This window comes from Netta rufina (assembly GCF_964035555.1).
Source record: "Netta rufina genome assembly, chromosome: 12".
Lineage (NCBI taxonomy): Eukaryota > Metazoa > Chordata > Aves > Anseriformes > Anatidae > Netta > Netta rufina.
The window spans coordinates 6,626,144-6,644,847 of NC_140135.1; positions in this window are offsets into that span (position 1 = coordinate 6,626,144).

Here is an 18,704-nt window from a genome sequence, read left to right on the forward strand (position 1 = left end):
GAGGGAGCGGATGGCTTGCTGGGGACAGCCCTGTGGAGGAGGTGCTGCAGGGCAGGACGGGGACTGGAAGGGCAGGCCTAGGTAAGGTGGCCTCTACCCCTCTGCTCTTGCTGATGTTTAATCCACCCGCTTTGTGGCAATCAAAATCTTGTGTAGAATTAACTATATCAGACCACCTCCCTCTTGCCAACTGCCATCAAAACCGTTTAAAGGCTGGGCCTTATGGTATTCTCAATTCCCCTCCAACCTGGGTTTTGACTGTATTACCTGATGCCATGTTTTCCGAGGGAGCAGTTCCACGTTAGCTTAAACATGGGCTCAGCTCTGAAGTGTTTGGTGCTCAAATATCCTAAAATCCTTGCAGTTGTAGGAGCTTGAGCTGGCTGCGTCTTAGCAGAAGGTGGTTTGGAGGGTGGTAGCTCCGTAAGCACTGCTTGGTGTGGTCTTTTCTCTGCATCATGGTGTGGGGGAAGTCACAGCTATTTAGGGAAGAGTAAAAGAAAAGTGTATTTAGAAGCAACACTTCTTGATGTTTTTCTGGCTCCCAGCAATGGAGCATTTAGGGTGTCCCATATCAGCAGGTTAGGTTATTGCCCTGAACTTCTTAGAAAATATCTTAGGTTACACATAAAAATAAATAGAGTAAAGACTGGATGTGCCGAGCGTGGCAGCAGTAGAAATACTTTCCTGGGAAACAAAAAAATCAATGGTAAACAGTATATTGCAGAGCTACACAAGAACAGCTGGAACGAGCCCTAAATATTTATTATTAATACCAAAGCTGTTTATTTTTGACATATTAAATAGGTCATATCTCATCTAATAAAACCTCTGTGTACAGTGCTGGCTCTGCTGGGCTGGAAAAAGATTTTGCTTTTGAGGTCTGAACAGAGTGAGAATTTGGAGTCCATGTGTTACTAAAAAATAAAATTAAAGCTTTTGGTGTTATTTGCGGAGGGCCTGGAATTGTCTCCTTCCCCTATGCCTGAGTGGCCTCTTCTGGCATCTCCCAGGACGTGATCTAGAAATATGACCAAGAGGTGTGCTCAGAGCAGGGGATGTGGGTCCAAACCTCAGCTCATCCAGGGATTCCCTGTGTCATGATGGATAAACCACTTAACCTAGACTGGGCTTCAGTCTAGAAATGGGATTGCACCGACCTACCCTCTGGGACTGTAAAAGTGATGGGGAGGCACACAGTGACAGCAAGCACTCTTCTCCCCCATTGGAGACATCATTAAGCAAATATCTACAAAGCTTCCCCAGCTTCAGAAGCTGAAAGCTTGAAGCTAGCTGGATGCTTAAGTGCATCAGGACCTAATTGCTGCCAACTCTAAGTGTTGGGGGGGAAGAAGTGTTGTCCAAAGCCCCCTGCATTTTAAAATCCCCATCCAATGGCATTAACCCCACATCAATCTACTTAAGTCTTCTAGGAGTTCAGGAAAGCTGGGTATCTTCTTTGAATTTCTTTCCAAATGCAGTAAAGCCTCTGTTCCTAACCTCACACAATGACACCGAGCTGGAGAGTAAGCACCCATATCCACCCTTCCTGCCTCAGTTTCCTCACCTTCTGAATGACACGTAGCCCACCCGGGGTCTCCTTTTGCCCTGAGGAATTTAGATGTGTTCCAAGAGTCACATATAACATTGCATTAGCAATCCTGGGCCTTGTGCGAGTCCAGCATTAGACATGCAGGAGAGCAGAGCTGGGGACCATAAGGGACATGAGTGTGATATAGGGGTTTGAACAAGTGTTATAGGGTGGTGATTCTTTGTTTAGTTCACTGCCTTCAGACAGGTGGTGGGTGTTTCAGAAAGCTATTTCCAATAGAACTGGTATGTTCATGTTGATATATTTGCTGTTGAGCAAATCTGTCCCCGTTGCATCCCTGTGAATGCCTCAGCTCACCTTCTCGGAGGTCTGTCTGGTGCCTTGTGATGCCATGGTGGGTTTTCAGTTGGTCCAGTTTGTACCCAAAGGCTACACAGCTTGGCACTCCTAATGGCCTGGCCTGGCTTCGTGCACATGGGGTGGGCCAAACCAGGGACTGTGCCTGCTCCCATTCGCAAGACAGACTCAACCATCCCATTCAGCAGAGGCCAAGAATACAGTGGGTGCCACCAAGCACAGCACCAGGGCAGGGGCTGGCCCTGGGTTTGTTTTGTGGCACAGGTATATTATGAAATTAGAAGCTGTTGAGCTTGGAAATCACATTGCTCCCACAGAGTGTTGCGGTGGAACTTGCATGATCCCCCAATAAATCATCAAACCCATCCCACAGGTGTGTGTGGGTTGGTGGAAAGCAAAAAAAAAAAAAAAAGTGTTTCTGATGTCCAGATTTGACCTCTGGCTCCTTGGCTTTGGCCAACATGTGCAAATTCATCCCTACGGTGGGCAGCTCCAGCACTACGGCTGGGCTCTTTTCAATGCACTGCGTACATACCATTCACCATCCATTTACATTGGATGTGTTGCCCCACTGTACATTAACATTTAAAACAAAATCGTCAGCCCCATCACGAGCGTCACTCTGAGGGATGGCAGTGCATCGTAGACATCGTGTAAGTAATTTGTTCAACATTGGTGATAATAAGCTACGTGGAGCAATAAGAGCATAAACACAGGGCTTTGTGTGAGCGTGTGTGTTTATTTTTTTATCCCTTTTTCTTCTTTTTCTTTCTTTTTTTTTTTTTTTTTTTGAAAGGAACCTCTGAGGGGAAAAAAAAATGCCATGAATGATTCATAGATGCAAGGGGGGAAAAAGACGAAGAGAGAGAGGGAGAGAAAGAGAGATTAAGAGAGAGGAGCTTCAAAGTGACTGGAGCCGATTTGAAGTCCTGAGCGTTCCTGTGCTGGGCAGGCCAGCAATTCACCAGAGAGACCCCGTCAAGCTCCCCCCATCCTCCGCCCCAGCCTCATCCCTGCTGCCGCTGCCTCCACCGCCAACGCAGCCTCCCAGTTGCAGGTTCAAAGTTCAGCAGCATCTAATGATGGGAAGGCCTCCCAGACCCTCTGTGAGTGGCATCTGTTTATAGGCACGGCCCTTCCCTGGTGGTTTTAGCTGGGCTTAAAAAAATATATAAATAAAATAAAAAAAAAAAAAAGAGGAGGAGGAAGAGTGGAATGAGATGCAGGGCTCCTTTTTAAAAATAAAAAAGTATAAAAAAATCTACTGGTGGTGAAGTGCCTTTGATTCTGAATATTAAAAAAGCCCATTAGATTTAAATGTAGTGAGAATATTAACACTACTGCCTTGATTTGTATTCACCGGCTGCCACGGGTACACTTGGGGAGTGCAAAAGAAAAACACGGCTCATGCCTGGGTGGGATGCTGGCTCTCTCGGCAGGGAGCAGCCAGGGTGACGGAGGGATGGAAAGGATGGAAGGACAGATTGTCCCCTCTTCATCTTGTGTTCCTGGTCATCAGAGGGATGGGGACTTCCAAAGGCATCTCTGTGCTGGCAAAACCCTTGGCTTCACCACCAGCAGGGTTAAAACTCATTATTCTTTTGCAGGGAAATTCAGGCATTTCAAGACCTGGTTTGCAGTGCCCCATAAGGGAAATAAAGGATTATCCTTTTCCAGGGAATCCAAGTCTCGAAACAATTTTTCCCCTATTTTATATGATGTGTTGTTAAATTTTTGCTCTTTCAATTTAATGATGTAATTGGATTAAATGTATGGGATATCATGGCAGATCTGCAGAAGAAATTAGTGATGTCTAGCACAAATTCTGCAAGACCTGTTATTGGTTATGTGTCACAAAATAAATGACACGATAATGAGTGGCTAATACTCTAATTAACATTACATGCTGACTTTATTTTATTAATCAAAGGCAGTAACACTCACTGGCCTAATGAAACAGTTTGATGTTTTAATACTTCCAAAAGAGAAAAAGAGATAAGGGCTCAGTACTAATTAGAGTAGCAGCTGATTTTAGGAGGAAAAAAATAATCTGATATTGTTGCCTGGCTAAAATAAAGGCATCAAACACTGCAAATATTCACATTTACAAAACGAACAAAAACTAAAATCATAAGCTTTAAAATGTTAAAAATAGAAGAAATAATAGTTGGCCACCCTGTCATATTTATAATATGTCATGACATATCATTAGTGCTAATGAGTAGTGAGACATGAAGCTCTCCAACAGAAATATAAAGAAATCATACTGAACAAATAATGCTGCCCCAAGTAGTAGACTATAATTAATATTTAATTTCACAGTGGAATTTTAGGAATTGCTAAATTATTTTTTAGGAATTCAAATACCGCAAATACAATGGAAATCAAAATCAAATGGTTTGGCAAAAATGATTTGGTTTTATTATTTTATTTTTTTCAGAAGGAAAGCTTCAGTGCTGAGCTTTTCTAGGAGCCCACATCCTAGCAGACAGATGAACAGGTATAGAAACCTCTAATAAACTGGTGCACAGTAAGGGCTTGATTTCTATTTTAACAAGTGATATGGCCATCGCTTCTTGACACGAGGTCCCTTAAGCCTTCCAAAGACTATCCATGACCAAAACTTTGCTCTCTACTATTTTCCAGATCAATCCAGATTGGAGGAATAAATGGGGGCTCCTTGACTTCTGACTGACCTTTGGCTTGAACTAAGTGCTGCTTTCCTCTGCTGAAGAGCTGCAACCTGAAAACATGTGAGTTATGTTTCCACACCATAGACATCTCCGTCATGCTTTCAAGAGCAGTGAGTGAAGGAGTGAAGGAGTGAAGGTATCTGGAACTCCTCGGCTATGCACAACATCTCCATACAGATAGCCCATTGCTTAGCTTGTCCATGGCAGCAGAAGTAGCAGAAAGGCTATAAACTGGACAGCCACACAATGGGTGTTCTTTGCTGAGAAGCTGTGGAAATTGGTAGCTATCAACTCTCAAAAAAAAGTGAAGAAAAAACACGTTGGAGTTGGCTCAAAGCAGCTGAGGAGAACATAATTTTAAAGCAGCAGCAAACACTGACTTGGACAAGCCCAGGTTTCCATTCACCGCTCTTAAATCAGTCTCAGCATACAGGCAGGTTGCAAAGTAAGGAATAAATACATCATCAGCTTGAAGTCTGGGTATTCCCAGACACATTAACTGTGAAGTCCTGGTGAGTTTCTTATCTCAGACTTCTCTTGTTGCGTTCTTGGCATGTTGGAGCTTGACAATTGCTTTTTTTTGCCTGCCTGGTTGCGAGCTTCATCCAGCCTGCCTGCTGGACTTGCTGTGAGACCCTCAGCCGCTCGGAGTGGTAGCTCAATTCAGGCAGGTGATGAGTTACCTTGACATCAGAAAATCAGGGCTGTGAGATCTTAGCACCCTGGAAGGTCAGCAGGGAGTAGTTAGGGCTGAAGTCTGATCATCTGCTGAAGGTACCGACCATTGGTGTTGTGTCTGGATTTCTACACTAACTGTACAGCAGATATGGACAGCAAATGGTCTGACACATCCCTGGTCCTCAAACCAAAAAGTTCAAGGAGGTGGACCAAAGATAACCCTTCTCCAGTTGTGTTAGAAGTCCCTTGAAAATTGCTTCTCCAAGTGATAAATAATGCATAAGAATTGGTGTAAAGCTGTTTGAATTACCTCCCAACTTCTTTTCTTCCTACCAAAGTTTGAGCTGAATTTGCAGCTTTTTAGTGAAGGCTACTGAAGTTACTGAAGTGGTTGAACTCATTGAAGCTTGTGCTAGCAGAGTCTAGGTGGGTGTGTTGCCACTATGGATTGTAATGTGATTTCCCCCAGAGGAAAATTCCCGTTGCAATGCACAGACACACAAGGAAGCACAATTAACTTCTCTGGAGGAGCCTTAAGCCAGCTTTCCTTGAGTGTTGTGTAATTAAAACCTCAGCCTTGTTAATACATTAGTGAGATGTTTGCATATAATTCATCAAATGTTTATGAAAATGCGTAACAAATAATCCTGACAAACAAGTTGCTTAATTGAGATAAGGGATGGGAAGCCTTGTGAATTTTTAATAAAAAGGGAAAGAAAGCACACTATGTTAATCAGATGAAGTTATCTCATTCAATATTTTCAAGTGACTCCTCTAGCACATTTTATTTAATATATTACACAAAAGGAATAACTTGATCCCCTGATGAGATCTGCATAGAAAAACCTCTTTTGCAACAAACTTACCATTGGCTTAAGGCATTCCCCCAGCTATTGATCAAAATCTTATTTTTTGTTCTTGTCAGAGAACAGCATTAAAACCTGCCTGAGATTTGCACTTTCTCTAACTGAAAGAGGAACAACTAATTCCTGGCTGATGCCTGAGTGTTTTTCTCCAAGTACGTAGTAAACTCTGTCATATAGAATCAGTGATGACATTAATTCACATACCCTGGTAGCTAATTTAGCTTTGGAGAAGGGAAGGGGAGAGCTCAGACTTAAAAGCTTCTCACCCACTGGTTTCAGTGAGGTATCCCACCACAACCATATTCTCTGTGGCCAACACCCTCTCCACTTTGTTCTTTCCTATTACGCTGTTTGGTTAATTAACACAACAAAGTTCAATAAGGCACAGTTGGTTTTGGCCTCAAATTTGCCTGATAATTCCTGTTTCTCTTTCAGGCTTGGAAAAGCTCTTTTGAGTTTCAAAGTCTCCTTGTCTTGTCCAAGGGTGTCAGAATCCTTGTTCCTGAAAGTTTACTATGGCCTGGAGGAAGAGGGTGTGAATCTGTAGCTATTGCAACACCAGCATAAGAAGTCTGCCTGCCAGGTAGAAGCCAATGTGCACCATTGGGAGAGAGAGTCTGGACCCAGGTCAGCTTGTTTTGTTTTCCCTATCTCATCATAACCATACTGGGTTATTTGTATATTTAAATATAAAAATATATATATATGGATATTTAGACCTGAATTTAGTGGGTAAAGGTAATAGTTCAAAAGGTCACCCTGAATTTTCTAAATATTGATTTAGTTTCAGTTTTAAAAGCAATATAACACTAGACAGAAAGGAGAGTAAGGCTTGGAAATGGAGGAAGGAGCAGAACAGGACAAAAATATATGGAAAAGAAGGGTTTGGGCAGCAAGAGACAGAACTACAGCTGGTGTGAGTAAAGGTGAGGGCAGATGAAGGGTCAGACCTGTGGTAGTTGGGTTCAGCCAAGGAACTGGGACCTCACACAGCCCTGTTCCTTTCTTCGAGCATCAGTGTTAAGCCTTGAAGCCTCACCACTGTGTCTTCAGTGTTAAGCTAAACTGCAGATGTTGCTCCTTCTGGAATGGTGTGGATGCTGGAGAGAGATAAAAGCTTCCTGACTCACCTCTTATGCAGGTTTCCCACTGACCTGTTAAAACCCACCTCAAATCAGCAATTTCCCCTACCTTTCTCCCCTTAGATCTGCACACTGAGCCACCAAGTCTGGATTCGAGCACCAGCACGAGGTCATCTTTCAGTGACCTTTGGTTTCCCTGGTGGACCCTTGTATCTCCTCCTGGTTCCTGCCATCTGCCCATCTGGTTGCAGCCACCCCGTGGTGCTGCACACCATGTGGGCTCTTCTGCTGGTGGTCAGAAACAGGGAAGGAGATGCTGCAGTTGGGATCTCGAGGTGAAAATTGCTCAGGCCCAATGAAGCTCACCCTAGCACATTGGATTGCGCTCCCAAAGTACTCAGAACAAGCCAGTGATGAAGAAACATAGACTACGTAGTTTAAAAAGCTCCCAGCCCAGAGTCAGCATTTCTGCCCTGACCTGCCTCATGAATTATTTAGCACGGGACTTGTTGATGCGCACTTATATTTTTTTCCCAGTGGAGTTGATGATCTTCCTTCCCCTTAACAGCCTCGCCGCTCTCTCCCTGCAGACGCCACGCTTGGTGGGCTGTGGACAGACCAGGGCTGGGCTGGTGCTCACCATGGGGGAGCTAAGGGTGCCTGGCAAGAGGATGGGCATCGTGGCCATAGCTGGCACTGCAATGGCAGGGCAACGAGATGGGGGACAGGGATGGGAGAGGGGTCCACGGGAGAAAGAAAAGTGGGAGAAGTGCAGTTGGAAGTGAGTGGTGTTAATGAAATATTCAGCAGTGGTGGGCCTAGACGCATTGCCGAAATTGCAGAAGCAGAGATGATTAATATTTAACAGGGTAAGCTGCCACTTGGCTGCTTTCTGCACAGAGATTCCACCCCCACGTACACACACACCGCCTTCGTCCTGCTTCCCACCCTCCTCTGACTCCCCCAAACTCCTGCCTCCGCCACTCTTCGCTGGCTCAAGCCAATGACTCCCACCACTGTGCTCGGCTTGGGGGAGGTTCTCCGGCCCCTCCATGAGCTCTGCCCAGGGGAGATCAAGTCCAAGGGCTGCCTGGTGGGAGAAGTGCCAGGACGGGGGGGAAGGTAGTCCGGAGAAAGCACATCATTTATTTTTCATGTGGATGGGAGAGCAGGTTGTCCTATTTAGTCACATTAGATGCTCTGTTAACACAACAGGAAGAAAAAAAAAAAAAAAAAAAAAAAGAAAGGATGAATAAATGCTTGCAGCTGAAGGAGGCAGCTCTCTGGTTCTCTGGGAAAACAGGAACCGGTCTTTCAGGGGGTTAAGTGTTTTGGCTCCAGCTGAGTCTCCCTTGGGGTGACCCATGTAGGTGATGGACAGCTAAGAAATCAGGGAGTGCAAGAAGCTCTTCATCGGCTGGTTTGGTGCAGGAGGAATGGCCCCAGGTATGGACTGATATTTGGTACATGCCCACCCACCGCCTCTGCGGAGTCCTTGCAGATGGGAAGCTCTCCCCATGAACATCCACACAGCTTCCTCCTGGTCCTTTTGCAACCCCCCCCCCCCCCCAAACTCTTTGCTCAGACACCTTCTCAGGAGATGTGACAGTGGTTGCACTGTTAGTGTGCTGACCAAGATGTCCCCACAGGGTTGAGCTTTTTTAAAATCAGACTCCTTCCATCTGCTGCCTTTTCTTGTGCATTTAGGTGGATGCTCTTTGATCTAAGAGTCATCTCTGTGCTCAGGATTTGTGATGCCCTTGGTACAGAGAAGTCTTAGCCCATTTGTGCAACCTCGAGGCTGTAAATCATCACAAATAAATTACAAGAATATGTGAGGTCCGGCTACCCACTGGAATCACTAATACGAAAATGACCTAGAGGTGCATCTGAGGGTGCATCAGGGACTTGAAAAGAGGAGACAAACCCGAGTCTGTACCGATGATATTTCTGTGAGCAGGTTTGTGCCCCACCATATGGGCTTTGAAGATGTACTTGGTGAGTGAGCATGAGCCTATCATGGGACCAGTAAGTACACTGTATACAAATTACGGCTACCTAGGGAGCAAGGCAAGTTTTGGCAAAGCTGGTCTAATCCAGCCCTGTCCATGGAGCCAGGGAGGGCACGTCCCACTGCTAAGGAAACCAGGAGGTTTCAGTGCACTTTGTAAAGCGGAAAAAAAATAAATGAGGGCGTGAGGAAAATCACTGTAAATCTTTCTTTCTCCCCACATCTTGGTCTATTTTTGAAATGCTAGGAACATTGAAACACCAGCTTGAAGCCTTCTGCTTGGCTTCAGTTTCTGGACCAGTTTTCAGGTGTTTAAGCTAATTAAGCATCATCATCTAGTCCATTGCCTTCACCCTGCAGCTCAAGGCAGAGCTGCCTTTTCCTGGAGGAGCTCTGTGAAATGACTGTCTTTTTCCAGCCTGCATGTCAGGATGTGACCCAAAGGAGAGCACAGGAGGTGCCCTGGGGATCCAGCTAGAGGCTCCAAAAAATGGAAGCACCTTCTACAGGCGGTTTGTGTCTTAGAGGGACCGAATCAACTGCCAGTCAGAAAGGAAACCTCAGGCACCATGCGTCCTCAATTAAGTAGATAATTGGGAGCAGGAGGAGGCAGGGCTGTTGAGGATGTAGGATGTGAGGGCCATTTGCTGGCAGAGTCTGTCCGTGACCCTTCCCCATGACTCTCTGCACAGTTTGGCTGGAGGAATGCCTTCTGCAGATGGGTGTGCATTGCCAAAGCTGCATGTCCTTCGTGCCATGGCTGCAGCCCACCCATCCCTTCCCCTGCCACGTCACGACAAGGGTTAATCTGGACAGATGTAGAATGTGAAAACTGGACATGGGTAAGAGCTGGACCATCTGTGGCAGGAGGAGGAACCCCTGTCGAAAGTCCCAGAACTAGCGAGAACAGACGAGTTGATTTCTATTGTGTAAGTGGGGATTTGTCCGCGATGGTATAGTAACAACTAGAATTAGAAAGGAATAAAGAGTGAATTCTTCCTCTTCCCAAGTGTGTTCCCTCCAGGGCAAAGGTCAAGTGCATTGTGTGGCCGTGTTTGGATTCAGAATAAAATAAGTGACAAGGGCGAAAACCTGGGGCATGCACAGGGACTGAATAAAGAGGAGTGTGAGCTAGGCACCAGAAACCACTTTCTCACCCTAGGGGTCATTAACATGTGCAATTGGTGACCTCGTGACATGGTACGGGGGCAACAGAGACACTAGTGTGAGTCATTTATATGCTGGCTTGAGTGTATTCAGCTATTGATAACAGTGTATTTCTGAGCATAGTGACCAGCTCTTTTGGTAAAATGGAGATGGGCCGATTTGCTCGTACAGTTTGCTAGCAGTTACTCGCAGCTTTCTTCTCTATTTTTCCACAGGAAAAAGAAAAAAAGTCTGCTGGTGTCTGGCTGCAGATTGTCTCCCCATCCTATATGGATTCCATAGGCAGAGCCCACTCAGCATTTCCTGGAATAAATGCTCTTGTGAAGGAAAAGGGTTCGGCATAAAGCATGAAACATTGGTGGAGATGAGATTTGTCCAGAGATTTTTTAGAGGAAGAACATCCTGACCTAATGAAATTATGCAAATACGTTGGAGAGTAGTCTTCATTTATCTGGTGGCTCACCTATTCTTTGGTGTCCTTCCAGGACAAAGCACTTGCCCTACGTGTACCTTGAGTATTAATACAAGTGTTCTCCTCCCCTTGCTAATGAGATGCCAGACTGGAGGAGGAAGCTCTCTTGTGATGGTGAGTTCAAGAAAAAATGTCTTCTGTCCTGTCCTGAGTCTTAGAGCTTAGAGTGAATTTCACTACCACAAAACATAGCGAAGGAACTTCTCTAGTACCATGTTGTGGCTTCAGGCTCAACTATAAAGAGTTCCTTAGATTATTGACTGATCTCATTTATTTATTTATTAGTCTAGGGCTCCTTTGAGGTCCTACCATCTTTCTCAACTGAATTTCAGATAATCTTTCTTGGAGCTTAGGCTCTTTGGAGCTGGCCAGTTGTAAAGATAGGTTTGAGCTGTGGACTCAAGTCTGAAGCTGGATCTGGGCTTGGGATTTTGGTTCTGAGGTATTCCATCCTGTGATGCAGTTGTTCTCAGAAAGCTTGGAATGTTCGTGGGAGATTTACCTTCAAAGTAGTGGAAATATTATAGCAGTAAATGATGTAAGATAGCTTCACCCATTTCCTCCAAAGCCCTGTGAATAGTACATCTCAGGACAGTTGAGTCTGCATCTAAAAAGACAAAACTCTGCCCAGCAGTTTCATCTCTGACAGTTATGATAGAAATGGAGCCCCAAAGGGATGCTGTATGGCTGGTTCTTTGCCCTGTTATAAGATTTTTGTCACGGTACATTGAAGAAGACTTCTTGGAGGTCTTGATAGAAACCACGGGGAAAGGCTAACAAGAACTGCAGTATTAACTCCCCTGGCCACTGCAAAGGTGCTGCAGGGTGAAACGTTTGGAAACAATTAATGTGCTCTTATACCAACATGACCTTTGAGAGTGCCAGGCATCTTCTGTGGGGCCTGTAACTCAAGCATTAATAATGGATTACCAAAATCAACCAGCTGCAAGGGAACCACTTCTCCCTGCTTAGATAATTCTCCTCCCGGAGAAGAGCTATTGATTTTGATACTGATTCCTTCCTCCCCAGTGGAAGGGTTACACCCCACCATCACTGTCTGTGACAGTGAACTCTCTCCTGATCTGCACACACCGTGCACGTCAGCCACGTTGCTCTGCACCAGCGACAGAGACAGCCCTCCTGTACAACTGAGACTGCTGCTAAAAGTGGTGTGCACTCTTATTTTCCCACCAGGTGATTCAGTCAGCTTTGTTGTTCAGCTGTGCTTTCTCACCAGTCTGCAGCAGGAAACATCTCTGAGCACTGGGAAACTGGTTAGACCCGCACTGACTTTGCATTTGCATCCATATCATAAGGGATATGGATGAAAATCAGCTTGGATCTACCATGTGCAAGCTGGCTTGTGCAAACACCTTCACGCATATGTACCCTTGCCTCACTATCTTCATCCCTTCTGCTCTACTAAGTCCACCTTTGTGTTTTGCCACTGGTGTTGGACAAGGTCCTGGGCAAGCTGCTCTAGGTGGTCCTGCCTGAGCTGGGCAATCGGAGTAGAGGAATTCCAGAGGTCCCTTCCAGCCTCAGCCCTTCTGCGATGCTGTTTCACTTGCTGGAGCTGAGATGCAGCTCTGGGTACCAGCATCTTTATGCCCTGCTTGAGCCGCAGTCCCTGGTGGGCTGGAGGTAGGGAGAGGACCGTGCTTTGAGCTCGTTCACAGTAAGGAAGCTTTGATTTCATGGGAATAGAATAGAATCCATAGAATTCCATAGAATGGAAAATTTGTTTCTAATTGGTTTTGGGACAGCTTGAAAAATGAATCATTTGCAAGTTTGTGTTAGTTGTAAATAGACCACTTATTTTATTATTTTTTTTTCCAAAGGGGAAAGTGAACACATCTGCCACCCGCATTTCCCCACAGTGACATTTGAACTTGTTGGCCAGCTCCAACCACATTTAACTGTGGTTGGTAAATGTGGTCTGAAAGACAAGCTGAAATAAAGCAATCGGATGTGCACCAAAACCCTACTAACAGCCTGAGATAAGGCAAGCCTGCAGCACACGTTCAACCTTAATGAGACACCGGAGAATCCACCTGGGAGAAGAAAGCTACTTGGAAAGCCCTGGGTGTGGGACAGCATCTAGTCTGAGTTCACGCTGCCCCAGACATCAGAGAATCCAACTACAAGAGGCAAACCTGTGGGGAATTGGGCTTCATTAGTCCCTCTGCTTGCGGACTAACATGTTTTCTTGGAGCATCTTTCATCTCTTTTCAGGCACGAGCGCCAGAAACAAAGGGCTGGATTCATGAGAGGGCTTAGGGTGCTGCTACAAAATGGTGGGAGCAAGGGTCCTCTTCTGCCTGTCGGCATGCTGGAAGCCAACAGGGACGGGATCTGAGTCATGGTTACGTGGATGGGTGCTGAGCCCCCAGGCTAGGTGAGGGAGGTGACACTCAGAGCGGTTGGGAAGGGGCGTCTTGTGAATCTAGGCTGAGAAATATGAGCCTTCTTTTACTCTGGAAATGCTGCAGTGAGACATTTGGATAGTATGAATCATCTTCCTGAGAAGACGGAGCCGAAATGAATAGCTGAAAGAACTCCGTGTTGCAGGTAGGAAGGAAACCCTGGAATTTGCTAGTTTAGGGAATAAAAATTATTTCCTTAAAACACAAACCAACAACAGTATTGCAAAACCAAACCAAACAACAACAACAAAACACAATGATCTTATCTGCTACAGCAATCTGCAGACTGCTTGCTTCCTGGTAGTCCTGTCCTCCATGGATTTGTCTTAAGATGAAAAACCACCTGTACTGAAGTTCACTATGAGGTTGCATTATGAAGTTACTGTAAAACGGCCATAAAGCAACAAAACTGTGGCCCTAAATCCCAGAATCTGCAAAAACTGCTTTTAACCAGCTCCTGTCCCTCTACCGAAGTGCACAGTAAAGACTTGCAGTCTCGAGCTCCTGGCTTGCCCCAAGCCTGGTGCCTCAGCACGTAGCAGCAGGCTGTGATCTGCAGGCAGCCAGCTGATATCTGAAATCCTTGCTCAGAGTCAGATGGCAAGATGGGAATCCAATCATTTTATACCGGTCAGCAAGTGAGCATTGCTGAGCATATGGGTTAGTCAATAATCAGCTTTAATTAAGTAAAAGTTATTTCATTAATATCTTTTTAAGTGGATACTCTACAAAATCTGCCTGGGGGAAATCTCAGGGTTAGGAAAGCTTTACGGTATATATTGTTGCAATATAAGCGAATAAGGCTGAGATAGCATCAGGAGGAGCACAGGAGATAAAAAAAGCAGCGAGGACCCAGCTTCATTAGCTGCTCTGAACTGGAAGGAACAAAAGTATTAGCTTAACCCAAACCTAAGTCAAAAAGATTATTTATATATATAATACAATATATATATCATTTTTTTTTAAGGCAAAAGTGCAGTCTGTGGAAACCTTATAGCTAAAGCAGACGCTGATTATATCTGTTATCCATCTCGTCTTCCTCAGTGAGTTCTGCAGATGCTTGAAACACAGCTGAACCGTGCCATTCCCACCAAGCTCTGCACCCAAAATGTGTTGTCCCACCCATGATCTCCACCATGGTCTGTGGGCTGAGCAAGGTGTTTTCTGGGTGCCCCCTGGGGTGCAGGGCATGGTGAGGGTGGCTTTTGCTCTGGGACATGAAGCTGTGCATCCCTTGCTGCCTGGAGCTCTGCAGGCAGCCCTTCTCCTGGATTGGCACGGAGGGACCTGTGCTTGCTGCCACACTCTGGCTGCCACTTTCTGGGTGCTGCCACACTCAGGAGCCTCAGGAATTCAGCTGCAAAAACTGGGTGGCCTTCCTGAGCCTTTGTTTTGAAAGGAATTTAAATCATCCAGTTGGGTTTCCTTTTCCGTCTTGTAATCTGGCTGCTCCTGTCCTGAGCCAGTCCTGATGGGGACCTTTAAGGTGGTTTGACTTGGGGAAGAATAAAACCCCCAACCAACCTCTGATTGTTCTTATTACTCTCCCCGTCCCACCTCAGTTGCTTTGGCTTTGAAACTATGAGCAACAAAACTGTTATTTTTACCTAGAAATGGAAGCATCCAGGTTTCTCTGTGCTGGGACATGATCACCACACTGGAGCTCCACCATTTGAAGCATCAGACCGCACTCCCAGGCCCTGCTGTCGTGCTTTGGAGAGAATCGAGCTGGTAAATTCCTTTTCTTCTAGCTCAAGATGAAATCTCATCTTGTCAAATCTTGGATATAGTCAAATACCAACAAGCTGGCTTGTGCTCCTGGGTGCCAGCATGAAGCCAGCCAGCAAGTGCTATCAAATCATGCATCTCTCATCCGTCTTGGTGTTTCATCAGTGGCATTTTTGGTCCACTGCCACTGGAAGCAGAATGGACGTGGTGGCTTCTCCAGCTGAAAAGCCCAGCACTGGAAGGAAGGACACTGCCCCCAGACTGAGCACACGCACAGGAAGGTGCAGAGGACTTGTCTGTGTATTTCTGTGAGTGATGTCTTTTGGTTTCAGTCTCTATTTCTCCTCAGATCCAAGCGACAAAGGCTGCTTCAGACTGAAGCTTTTGTTTTAAAGGGAACGGTGTTAGAAAGTGTATTGGTGGCCTCTTCTTCAGGATAGGCTGCAGCAGTCCAGGAGTGGAAGGCTTCAGGTTAACACATTGTGTGCATAACCTGAAGTGTTGCCTGGTTTTAATATGCTCTTTTATCAGGTCATGCTGTCCCTTTGAAGGCTTCTTTTTTTTTTTTTTTTTGCATATTTCCAGAGCACAATATCTACAAACAACTCTTGCTTCCTCCCTTCTCGGTCACTTACACCCATGTTGACAAACTAAATGCTGTACCACCTGATCACCAGTGAGTTTCTCTTTTGACTTGTGCCTACCCAAATTAAAAGCAAAACAGGAGGCTTCTGCAATGAGACATACTAACATGGAAACTGTGGTCTAGCAAAATGATAGACCTGGTGTCTTCTCCTTCAAGAGCTGATTCTTACTTGCCTGAAACATGCTGATGCTAGGCTGGGGCTTACCCCAATTTGCATTACTCTAAGTAACCGAAATTTTCACTTCAACCCTTTCGTTTAGTTCAGTTTTAAAAATATGACCTAACCAAAGCAGGATTCTTTTATTCCCAAGTGAGACTTTGCATACAGCAAAATAAGGAAGTGTGACTAATAATATAATCAATTACCAGGGCAAATCTCAGCACCACCCAAGGGTCCCCATGGCAGTGGACCTTCCCTGCTCTTGAGGCAGTGCCATAGGGAGAGTTCTGCCTTTTTATGGCTATGTGGTGGTGTGGACATAGCCTTTGGGATTTTATCAATAAAGGACCAGTTTCACTGCATATTATGGATTAAGAAATAAGCTATTTATGGAAAACGTGCTTCAGGCAAACGCAGACAGTTGAACTCAGGTCTGGATTGACCGAAAGAACCCCATACAGTGTAGAAAAGACTGAACCTTCTAGTTTTAGCCACATGACAATCACAATGCAGCTTTTCTTTCATCATTTTTTGCACCCTAAGATCCGTCACATCTGACAGTGCCTTGTGCCAAGGCTGGAAGTTTCTCTCAACCCAGTCAGCCCGTGCAGCCTCTAATCAGTGTCCCAGTCATCTGCCTGCAGTCCCAGCCCTTGCACTGGAAAACACACCGGGGTGGTAAATGAATTGGCCAAGCCCCATGTCAGGACATGTCAGGTTTGGTGTAGCCTGTGCTGGTTTTCACCCCTCTTTTTCCTGGTGCTGCAAAGGAAGATGAAGCAGCTGGCTGACCTCACCCTTTGGAGTGCTCCTGCAGATCCTTGCCCCCCCAAGGATCCCACAGAAAACCTCAGTGGGCCACTCCACACTCCCTCATTAGGCAAAGGTAGGAGCCAACGTCCTGGCTCGAGCAGGAGCAATCCTACAGCCACCGATGCCATCTCCTTCCATCCCCGTCCAGGGCTGACCTGGCCCCCACAGCAGTGACCACCTCTTCTGTTGAAAGCAGCTGGATTTCGGCGTGCTCCTGTAAGGAAAATGAAACCTTTTTTTCTTGCCTCTTCTTCTCCTCCTGCATTTTGATGGGGCTCGAGATCTCTCGGAGGAAGACGCTCTTCCCTTTTTATCAATTAGGAGCACACACGCGCGCTCTCTCGCTCTCTCTCCCACCCCTACTCTGCTTTCCTCCCAGCTCCCCTTGGCTGCCGGTTTCAGACAAAGATGTGTGAGTTCTTTGATCTGCCTGGCAGCCACCGCTGGGGGATTGGCTTGGAGGTTAATTACACACAGGCCGTCTCCAGCTGTGGCAGGGAGCCGTTCGGCTGGAGAGGGAGCTGTCCCATCTCCCCCCCAGCTACAAACTTCAAGGGGACAGGAGGGCATGGAAGGTACCACTGAAACCCCTTTTGATATGACAAACGGGCTCCTTGCTTGCCTCTCTGGTTCTTGTTTTGTTTGTCTAACTGGTACTTGAAATATGGATGAGCTCTCAGTCCTGAGGGCCCAGCCACTGGCTGAAAACCTTGCCTGCTTTCCCCACCCCAGCTGGAGCTTTGCTCCCCTGTCTGTCTGTCTTTGCCTGTCCATGTGTCCTTGTCCAGCATGCCCATGGCTCAGCCCAGCTCGCAAAGCCAGGACCCCATGTTCATGGTGGAAATGGGGTTTCAGACGAGGCTGTCTGCTGCAGGAGAGAGGTAAGAGCTGAGGGCTGGCACCCAGCAGGTTTGTGTTCGGTCCTTCTCGCTGTGGCTGACATGCTCTGCGATTAGCTGCTGGTCTTTTCCTTCCTTAAAGCCACGTAAATCCCTCTGTGCCTCAGTTTCCCGATCTTCATAATAAAGGCAAGCAGCATTTATCCACTCCTCGGGGTTGGATTGAGGCTGATTGATTTGCTTGTCCAGCATCCCAAACTAAGCAGTGTGGCAGAAGAGAGCTGTTGATGTAATCCCTTCTGCATTAGCCAAATCCTTCCCAAAAGGAGCAAATGCAGATGCTTCAGGGCAGGGTGTGGCTGGACTTTAGATGTTCTTCAGTGACTCAAAGGCACCTCCACTGGTTTCCGGGCTCCCCCCACGATATCTGAGTGTGGGGCTGGAGTCCACGTGCAATGAGATCAAAAGCTGGCAATGGTCTGCACCCTCAAGGGCATCCCAAAACCTAGAGTGCACCCATCCACGACTGCAGCCCCCTGCTTGGACCTGCACCCTCTTCCATTCCAGATTTAAGGCAAGATCCAATGCAGCGATTGTTCTGTGCTGAAGGCCTTTCACAGGTTTGTGATGAATAGGGATGCTGCTAGCGCCTTACAAAACGCTCCTTCTCCCTGGGAGATGGCCAGGACTGATGCTCTGAGGCTGCTCCAGGGACACCAGGTTCTAAAAATGAGACTGGTGGGAAGAGACGGGCTTCCAGCTGCAGGCAGGGCAGGAGATGGCATCTGTCAGCCTCAGGTGGCACCCAGAGATGATGACAGTGGGGACATGTGGGTGAACCAGGGAACACCACTCTGCCCTCACCCACATCCAGGACAGCAGGGCTGTCCGTGGGTGGAGGTGAAGATGGGACTGCTGGCACGGCCACACTGCAGACAGGGGACACCTCTGGTGCTTGGAAACCCTGCGGAGACGGCATCTGAGGGGTGGCACACACCACCTGGGGGTCCTCGATGCTTCTTCTAAAAAGGCTGCAGTGTGAATAAACCTCCAGTGGATAAACCTTCAGTCCTGTTCCTCAGAGAAAAGCCCTTCACCTTCTTAGCCCTGTCCGTGCTGGCACTGTCACCTCGCTGCTGCCACCTCTGCCTCCTGTCCCTCTGCCCACTTGGTGCCCCCCCTCCAAGATCCTGCCCTGCCAAGGCAGGAGGTGG